The sequence below is a fragment of the Pteropus alecto genome, unplaced genomic scaffold, assembly GCF_000325575.1.
Source record: "Pteropus alecto unplaced genomic scaffold, ASM32557v1 scaffold14, whole genome shotgun sequence".
NCBI lineage: Eukaryota > Metazoa > Chordata > Mammalia > Chiroptera > Pteropodidae > Pteropus > Pteropus alecto.
The window spans coordinates 8,656,424-8,665,911 of NW_006436810.1; the positions used below are offsets into that span (position 1 = coordinate 8,656,424).

Below are 9,488 nucleotides of genomic sequence, written 5' to 3' on the forward strand. Positions count from 1 at the left end.
TTGAAAAGTTCCCTGCAAACAAGAGAAAGACCTATTTTAATGAATGATAGACGCTCTTGCCCTTCCTCTCGTCGGAGAGTCTGTGCCTCCAGCTGGCCCCGCCGAGTCAGCACAGCTATTACTCATCTCTCCAGGACCTGCCCATTCCCAGCGGCTCAGGGGTCCAGGTAAACCAAGCAGCTTCTGAGCCAAGAAAGCGTGGCTGTGGAAGGGCCAGCTCCTGAGGATGCCAACGCCTAGGGAAGCCCCAGGGCAGACGTCTTTCCTGCGAGCTGGTGATGAATTGAGGAGCAGGCACACATTTCCTTTAATCAAACCTTACTGTCTACGGCCGTGCCACCCTGAACAAGCCCGATCCTGTCTGATCTCGGAAGCTAAGCAGGGTCAGGCCTGGTTAGTACTTGGATGAGAAACCACCTAGGAAGACCAGGTGCTGTAGGTGTAAAAAAAAAAAAAATCAAATTTTACTGTAACATGAAAACTTACATGTATCTCAAAAGAGGACCCGCTGCTTTCCTTCTGTATTTGCTGATTCAGCCTCCAAGTTTATGCATAGATCAGATGGGTCAGATTTTGGAAACAAAACCGTGCCTCATGCAAAAATCAGGTCAACAATTAGCAACTGCAGCCATTCATTAAGAGCTTCTTGGAGACTGCATTCGGCTGTATAATGAGATGGCGTGAGTAAAACCTGATTCTTACCTGGACTTAATCAGACTCACTCTACCCTCTTATGGGGAGCTAATTCACAGCCCTAAGTAGTTTTCCCCCAGTTCTTTATCCATTCTAATGCTGACGACAGGCTGGGTACTAGAGAGCACCCCTTCCCCAAAGAGGTACTTTGAACTGCTTGGTTAGTAAGAGACGAAAAGCAATTTGGAGGATGAGTTCTTTTGAAAAGGATGAGTTGTCCATGCTTGGACTGGCTACGAGCACAAAGGGAAGATAACTCAGGGCCTTTGAATCCTGCCCAGCTGCAGTCACGAGTTCTTGAAGGACCTATGCAGAGGGGACATGCAAACAATCCACACCCTATCACTGGCCAAGGTTTCGGCCATAAATCCTCAACTGGTTCCCGACCTGATGAGCTGGCTGGGACCACAAAGGGCAAGAAGGCCCTCCCCGCTTGGATCAGATGAGGGAGTATTCATCCTGCACGCCCCCTTTTCCTGGACACGACCGTGAGGGTCTTTAGGGCAGGGGGTTCCCCCTAAGTAGAGGGAGTCTCAGGCCCAGCACAGAATTAAGAAAATGAAGGAGACAGGGACAGAACCATAACATGTTGTATTGAATCGTACATATATCAAAGGGATAAAGAATTAAGAAAAATAAGGGACATATATATGTCAAAGAGTCTGATACCCAAAAGGCGGCATCCCAAAATGAAGCGAGCGCCTTAAACTTCTGTTCCTTTCCCCCACCGCTCCGCACCTTGACACCATCGTCCAAGTGTGCCCTCGGGTCCCTGAAGACAGAGGAGCCCTGAGCAGGCCAAGGAAGATGAGCGTATTTAGCATCCAGAAGAGAAGGACGAAAGTGACCAGCTGTGACTGGCAGCTCCAAATGAAGGAGCTTTGATGGAAGAGTCAGCTGAGATTATCGACAAAGCAGGAACAGAAGTCCTCAAAGAGATCTAATCAGGGCGTAAAAAGACTTTGCGAAACCAAACATATAATTAATTTGCATTTTAAAAACTAAAAATTTTCATTTAAAATTAAAACCTTTAGTCATTTGAGATATAAAAGCGAACAGTCATGAGAACCAACTCAGAGACCTAGAAGAAACACCTCGCCACACAGATGAAATACAAAGAGATAGAAATCACAAGATAAAATGGAGACCCTTGAAGGCATGTCCAGGAGATCTTTCATGTGGAGAGGAGGTCTAGAAGCTGAAGGAAGGAACAGAAGGAGGGGAGTTCATAATTCCATAAGCACTAGAGAAGAAGGTCCCTGTCTGAAGAGAGGCATGAGTCAGCAGACGGACAGAGCACATGCGGCTCCAGATGGGATTAACGACAACAGGACACAGCTCCCGGTGGAATTCCTAAAACTTGAGAGCAGAGAGGGAGTGCTCACTTAAGTCTCCCAAGGACGTTGTTTCTCAAGGTATAGCCCATGAACTTGCTACCTCGGAACAAGGAAACTTCTGAATCACATCCTTTAGTGGGTCTGGGGAAATGCAAACAGTTCACACAAGTAGCCCGGGGTCGGGGTTATTATAGTAGCAGGAAGGGTCCTCAAGAAAATTCTAAGTACTGAAGGATAGGAAGGACCATCGTATCCAACAGAGTCCACTCTTCCTTAGTGAAATGCTGCAAATTCTCACACGCGTGTACACACAGACACCAGGGAAGACACTGCATTAAGTAGTGTTGATCTATCTGGGGAAACCAGACGGAACAGATATGAGCGACTTCACAGCCCTTTCTCTTCGTTTAAAAAATGTTTTCGACCTTGACTTTGAACTTTGTAAAGTAAAGGAAAAATGTAAAGCTGAATTGTCTAACGAAACCACTTTCCTTACTACCACTTACTTAACTTCCGTAGAGAATGCAAAGCCAACGCACCCACTAGGCAAGTTCAGTCCGATTCTCAAACTGGCAACGACACCATTACGTTTCTCTAGAGAGGGGTTTGACTGAGGAAAACTTGTACCCATAGATATTCTCACTACTTCCAAAGACTATCTGGGTTTAGGAGATAACCACTGCTTTTTAAAAATAAACTTTGATAATTTATGTAAAATAAAATGTACCCATTTAGAATGTACAATTTGATGAGTGCATTCACCTGTGAAACTACTACCACAGTGTAAACACAGAACAATTCCATCATCCCCAAAAGATTCTTTGGTCCCTTTGCAGTCCACCCACCATCCCTAGGCTCAGGCAATCCCTGATCTGTTTTCTGTCACTACAGATTAGTTTGCATTTTCTTCATATCTATGGAATCATATAGTATATGGGTCTCCCAAGGCTGCAGCAACAAACGACCACAAGCTGTATGGCTTAAAGTAATAGAAATTTATTCTCTCGCAGTTATAGAGACCAGAAGTCTGAAATCGAGGACCTGGCTCCCTTCAAAGGTTCTAGGGGAGAATCCTTCATTATCTCTTTTAGCTTCTGATGGCTCCAGGTATTTCCTGGCTTGTGGCACCCTTCCAGTCTCTCCCTCTGTCTTCACGTACCTTTTTCCTTGTGTCGTTTGATTTAGGATCCACCTTAAATCCAAGATATCATCTTGATTTCCTAAACTTAATTACATCTGCAAAGACCCTATTTCCAAATAAGGTCACTGGGGAGGGAAAAGTTGAGTCTTCCTCCTGTTTCCCCTTTACTCACATCACTACCACATTCGCAAGCTTTCTGATACCAGATGTGTGGGGTTTTTTTCCTCCCCGACAAGCAGTTCTCTGCAATACCCTACAATTTAACCCAATTCTAACACTACCTGGAGATAGCGTCACATCCCACAGGTGAAGGGTTCAGTCCCACAAGACCGCTCCCCACCTGCAGAAGTCAGTCGCATGTCCAGGTTGTCTGTCATCTGTGCTTCTGACAGATGGGCTATAAGGTAGAGGGTCCCACATCCCCTTCCTCTGATCCGATTCATTTGCTAGAGCGGCTCACAGAACTCAGGAACACCATTTACTTACTGTTTGCCAGTTCCTTATAAAAAGATATGGCGAAGGATACAGATGAACATCCAGATAGAGGAGCCGTGCAGGGCGAGGGGTGGGGGGAGGGGCGGAGGTTCCACGTTCTCCCAGGGTGCAGCTCTCCTCCCACACCTCCACCGTCGCCAGCCCGGAAGCCCTCAGAACCCCGTATTTTGGGGATTTTTATGGAGGTTTCACCAAGTAGGCATGATCGATCATGAACTCCATTTCCAGCCCCTCTCCCTTCTCTGGAGAATGGGGGGCAGGGCTGAAAATCCCAAGCTGCTAGTCATGGCTTGATCCACCATCCAGGAGCCTGCCAAGAGTCGCCTCATTACAACAACCAGAAGACACTCCTCCCACCCAGGAAATTCCAAGGGATTTAGGGTTCAGGTCAGGAACCAGGATCAAACAGCAAATATTAGCACAAAAGATGCTGCTAGTGCTCTTACCAGTTAGAAAATGACACAGGTTTTAGAAGCTCTGTGCCAGGAATCAGGGGAGAAGACCAACGTGTATTTTTTTCCCCATTATCTCACAGTCATGTTCACAGGTATCAGGGGTTAGGACTTGGACATAGCTTTGAGTGGGTATACCACAACCTAATTATGTATTCATCAGCAGATAGACATTTGGATTCTTAGATTTTGATTATTACAGATAAAAGTTACGTCATTTGTGTGCAAGCCTTTCATATGCTTTCATTCCTCTTGGGTGAATGTGCTCTACCCAAGTGTGTCTCTAATTTTATATAAAACTGCCAAGAAGTTTCCCAAGTAATTGTACTAATTTACCTTCCCGTCAGCAGGTGGGAGAATGCTACTTGTTCCATATCCTCACTAAAACCTGGTGTTTGTAATGTCAGTCTTTTTTAAAATTTAAGCCTTTTCCGTGGGTGTGTAGTGGTATCTCATTGTGGTTTTTAGTTGCATTTCCCTGATGACCAATGATGATGAATATCTTCTCCTGGACTTATTGACTATTGATATCTTTTTCTTTTGTGAAGTGTCTGTTTAAATCTTTGGCCCATTTTTAATCAGGTTGTTTGTCTTATTATTATAGCCATTACTTTTTGAAAGCTTTTTATTTTTCCAACAAGTATGAACAAAACTGTTTTTAATTTGGGGCTTAGAAAGCTCTGCCAAATGATTAACAAACAACTCAGCAGAGACAATTTCCAATCCAGGACAGAAATTCTGTCCTGAACAGTGCTGGTGATAGTGTGAAGAGAAAGACTGCCAGTCAGTAACCGGAGGGCCGGCATACGGCACCTGTGCCGTAATCCTAAACAAGTCACTTGCAGCCTCGGAGCCCTATTTCTTCTTTTATAAACTAAAGACATTGCACTAAGGTAATCAAGCTCCCCTGAAGTTCCAACACATAAGCAGTTCCTTCTGATAAACAGTTAAAATAGCCACAAGGACCTTTCGAAATATACCATGTGGGGACACTCAACGTTTTTTTCTTTTTAATTCACTGGAGCTCCTGGGGCTCGTAAAAAAAAAATCAAATTCAAGAAAGATGCATGCCAAGAGTCGTCTGTGCAGAACAGTCGCTGTCAATGTGTTCAGGTGGTCTTTGGGAGGTTATTCCCTAACAAATAGCCTCATATCAGCCCTGTGATTACAGCACGCAACAATGCCGATTGCCAAGGCACTTTATATACGACATCGCCAATAACAGCAGCAGCATCATTCAGCATGAGAACAGATGAATACAGACAACACATGAACATGTCCGTTTGGTATTTCTATTCGTATAGAATCTTTTCCGTGGTAATATTTCTGAATTATTTCAATAATACTGTCAACTTTGAAAGCATTTTATTAAAACACTCTCCTGAAAGGAACATTGTTTACCACCCAGATGAGCTTTTATATACCTAGAAGTTTAATCCTGTCAAACATCTCCTATGGCCTTAAGTCCACTGTTTTGTCCAAAAGTGGTGATAAGTATGTTTGAGATAGGCTTGGTCTCAGTTCCCCTGTGTCACAAAGGGCACAGCTATAAATGATAACCATAGGATGAGGGTTGTTTGGGGGGCACTGGGTAATGGTTTTATGTGAAGCAACTGATCTGTGTGATGACTGGACCCATAATTCTGATATCGAGTCAGCATCATGCTAGTTAGTGTAGGCTGAAGGCCGTTTGGCCAACATTCCTCAGATTTCATTAGCACCAATGTCTGGTCATCGGGACGTGCCAACCGAAACTACAAAGTTAGACATGAAGTGATGATAAAGTGGACGATTTAAAATACATTTTCCTTGGGAATGTGACTTTCTACGGCAGCAGTTAAAATCAATATCAACTCCTTCTTGTTGAAAGTCCAGGCCATGGTTTGAGAACCTCTAGTTTTGAGCTGAAGTTAGCCTTTGTCTTAATTTTAGGTGTGAAGTTCAAGTGCTGGACAGGAGCAAGACCGGGTGTACCTGATCCATAAGAATGAAGCACTGACTTTAGTCTTTAGAGGTAAAATTTTTAAAGTCTACATGTAGATGTTTCTCTAAGAAAATATGAGTGACGGTGTCTTCTCTGGGCTTGCTTTGCTCGTCAGTTTTTGTCTACAAGTACTGTTTTCTTCATCTCCGTCTTTATCACCACAATTCTCATTGTTTCCCTAACATTATACTATGAAAATTTTCAAACACGCAGTAAAATTGAATTTTACTGAACAGTCATATACTCACCGAGATTATACTAGTATTATTTTGCTCTAGTTGCTTGATCCTATATCTACCCATTTATCCATTCCTCGATACAATCTCATTTTGAACTATATTTCAAAGTAAACTAGAGGCATCAGTCCATAATTCTCATTTTTAACCCTTCTTTTGTTCTTCTCCATCAAGTTTTTGTCAATTCTCACTTGAGTATTTTTCTCTCTATGAATCATTTTTAAAATGAATTTAAACAGAATTTCAGAGTTAGAAAGTTCTATTCAAACCAATCCAGGTCCCCCAATTCTGAATAGGTGTTATTACATGTTTCCTCCCCTTTTTCTCTCGCTCAAATGAGCTAGGTGTTCCTCCATACTGATGTTTGAATACTTAGATTTTTCCAAAAATGAGAAAGCTGAATAACCTTTGAAGAAAAAAAAGTCCCCCATCTGTCCTTGGTATTAAAGATCTATTTATATACCCAAGAACATTCCTTGTCAAACAATAGCATTCTGTTTCTCTCTTTATTATTTTTTTCCCCCACTTCTGGATACTTTCCATACCACTTTGTTGCCAACATCAATTCTGACATAGAATTAGAGTATTAGAAAGACTCTAGAAGGTTAGTTAAGAATTCTATTTAAATGTAGTAGACTGAAAAAACAAATGTGTCTCTGTCTCCTCCTGAAATACCGTCAATATATAAATAAAGGAATTAAAAAATATATAAAGTCAGAAGGACAAATAGAGCAAGGACAGAGATGAAAGCCAACAATAGATGTCACAACGTTTGGGAAGATTAAAAATGGATAGAGGTGTGAAACTCATTTAGCCAAACAGAGAACACAAATCCACCTGCCCTGATAAGAGGCACTGATGAGAAACAAGACAGTTTGCTCTGCAAAACTCAAGAAAAGCTCAGGGCTTGGACGTACAGGACATCGTGGAAACCTGAGGAGTGGCTTGGGGCTAAAGACCCAAGGGTTAATGAAAAGTCTACATTTGGGTAGACTTTTGAGGTAAGGGGATGAGACTCCAGCTCATCATCCCCTTACCTCACCACAGGAGATTACAGATTTATTCCCTGAAGAAAATGAATCAGAGGGTCATCTCTGAAGTGGGGAATACCACAATGGAGAGAAAGTATGAGACATAATTTCAAAAATAGGAACATTCACTAAATGACTATATAATGACTAGTGAAATATCATTCCTCTCTTTCTCTGCCTGCTCTCACAATGCCTATAGTTTGAGGATTTGCTCTCTGGAGAAATCAAGAGACCAGTAAGAAAAATCTTGTGGATGCTGACATTCGGGGTTTTACCTAAAAAAAAAAAAAAAAAAAAAAATCCCCAAGCCTCTGTTATATTTTATGTAGCCCATCCAACAACAGCCAAAATGAAAACATTTACCCTCCAATTAGCTTTTTATTTCTACTCTTCAATATGAACTAAGAACCAAGGATCAGCAGAAATCTGAAGAAAGTCTATGGCAGGAAAGGCAAAAACCAAAAGGAACAAAGAAATATAAAAGAAACATAAAGAGGGCAGGGAAAGCTTTTTTTTTAAAAAAAAAAACCAAACCTATCATTAAAATAATCAGAAAGATAACAGAAAATAGTACATCCATAATAAAGAACAGAATGCTACAAAAAAAGGAATAATCAGAGACTAAGAGGGATGATTAGTTATTTAAAATATGATAGCTGAAATCATAAATTTAATAGAAGCATTGGAAAATAAAGCCAAAGAAAAATCCCAGGAAGTATTACAAAAACAAGCCAATAGACAATAACAAAACAGATAATAAAAATTAGAGGATCAATCCGAATGGTCCAGTATCTAAACAATGAGTTTCATAAAGAGAAACCATGGACAAAAGAAGAAAAATCTTTAAAAACTAATAATATAGGATATTTCCTTTCTATCCAAGATAGAAAGCTCAAGATTGAAAGAGCCCACCAGGCAACAACAGTAAAAAAATCCGATCCGATCATTCAATGTCAGTTCATTAAGATAAAGAGGCAAACAAGAGCTTCCACAGAGAAAAGATTGAGCCAAATGCTGTAGAAAGGGAACCAGACTTCTCAGTACTCACACTAGACACTAGAACAGGGTGGTTTATATATCTAGCCAACATGAACAGCTACGTAACTTGTGAGGCCCAGTGAAAAATAAAAATGTGGGGCCCCCTTGTTCAAAAATTAAGAATTACAAGATGACAACAGAGCATTAAACTAAGTGTGGGGCTCTTCTAAGTGAAAGGCCCTATGGTGACCACTCACCTCATACACCTATGAAACTAGCCCTGCCAGTTAACTACCGATCATGTGCAAGGGTGAAATAAAGACATTTACTATTCATACACTCTCACTTGGAGCATGTGCTTCATCAGGATAATGGAATAAATCAAAAAGAGGAAGACAGGACCCAGGAGAGAAGGGCAAAAAGAAGCGCCAGGAAGACAGCCACGCGAAACCTCAAGAGCAATTCGTCCAGATTGGAACAGAGATGGAGAGGCTCACAAGAGGTTAAGGGGATGTAGGAAGAGTGGGTAGAAATGGATTTAGATAGTATTTGAAGTCGCACTTGAATATTTGGAAAAATTTTCAACAGACGTGGGATATCTGTTGGAGCATTTGGAAAATACATGGCAATATGCATAGAGAAAACTCAGCAAACACAAAAAGATAACTCCAGAGAAAGAAAAACAATAAGTTAGACGAGAAAGGAAATATACTCATAAGTAGGTAACATCTAGTAGTAAAAATGTCTGTGTAGTTTGACAATAACGCCAACTCTTCCTCTGGATTTTATCTAAATTTTTTATAGAAAATTATATTGAAAAGCAGGAAGAGGGAAAATAAGTAGAAATGTGTAAGAGACAAAATCCTGAATTAATGAAATGTAGGCAATGTGTAAGGTTATCTCGATAAATAGATTATAGCATGCCATTTATCAAAAACATTATTTACTCATATGAATTGGAACTGGTTGTCTCAGGAGAAAGGCTAAGTGTGGGAAGCCTGGGGCGACAGGAGTATAGCAATGCTCCAGTGCATTCCTTATTAGTTTTTAGCACCAGTTTTTAAAAACTACATGTTTGTATTATTCCAAACATTTTAAAACCATCGTCATCATCATTTAAAAAAAAAAAAAAAAAAAAGCC

General features: G+C 41.1%; 1 pseudogene; it reads left to right on the forward strand.

The window, feature by feature from the left end:
- The first annotated feature begins 323 nt into the window (after positions 1-323).
- LOC112481271 lies at positions 324-442 on the forward strand (annotated as a pseudogene).
- The last annotated feature ends 9,046 nt before the right edge of the window (positions 443-9,488 follow it).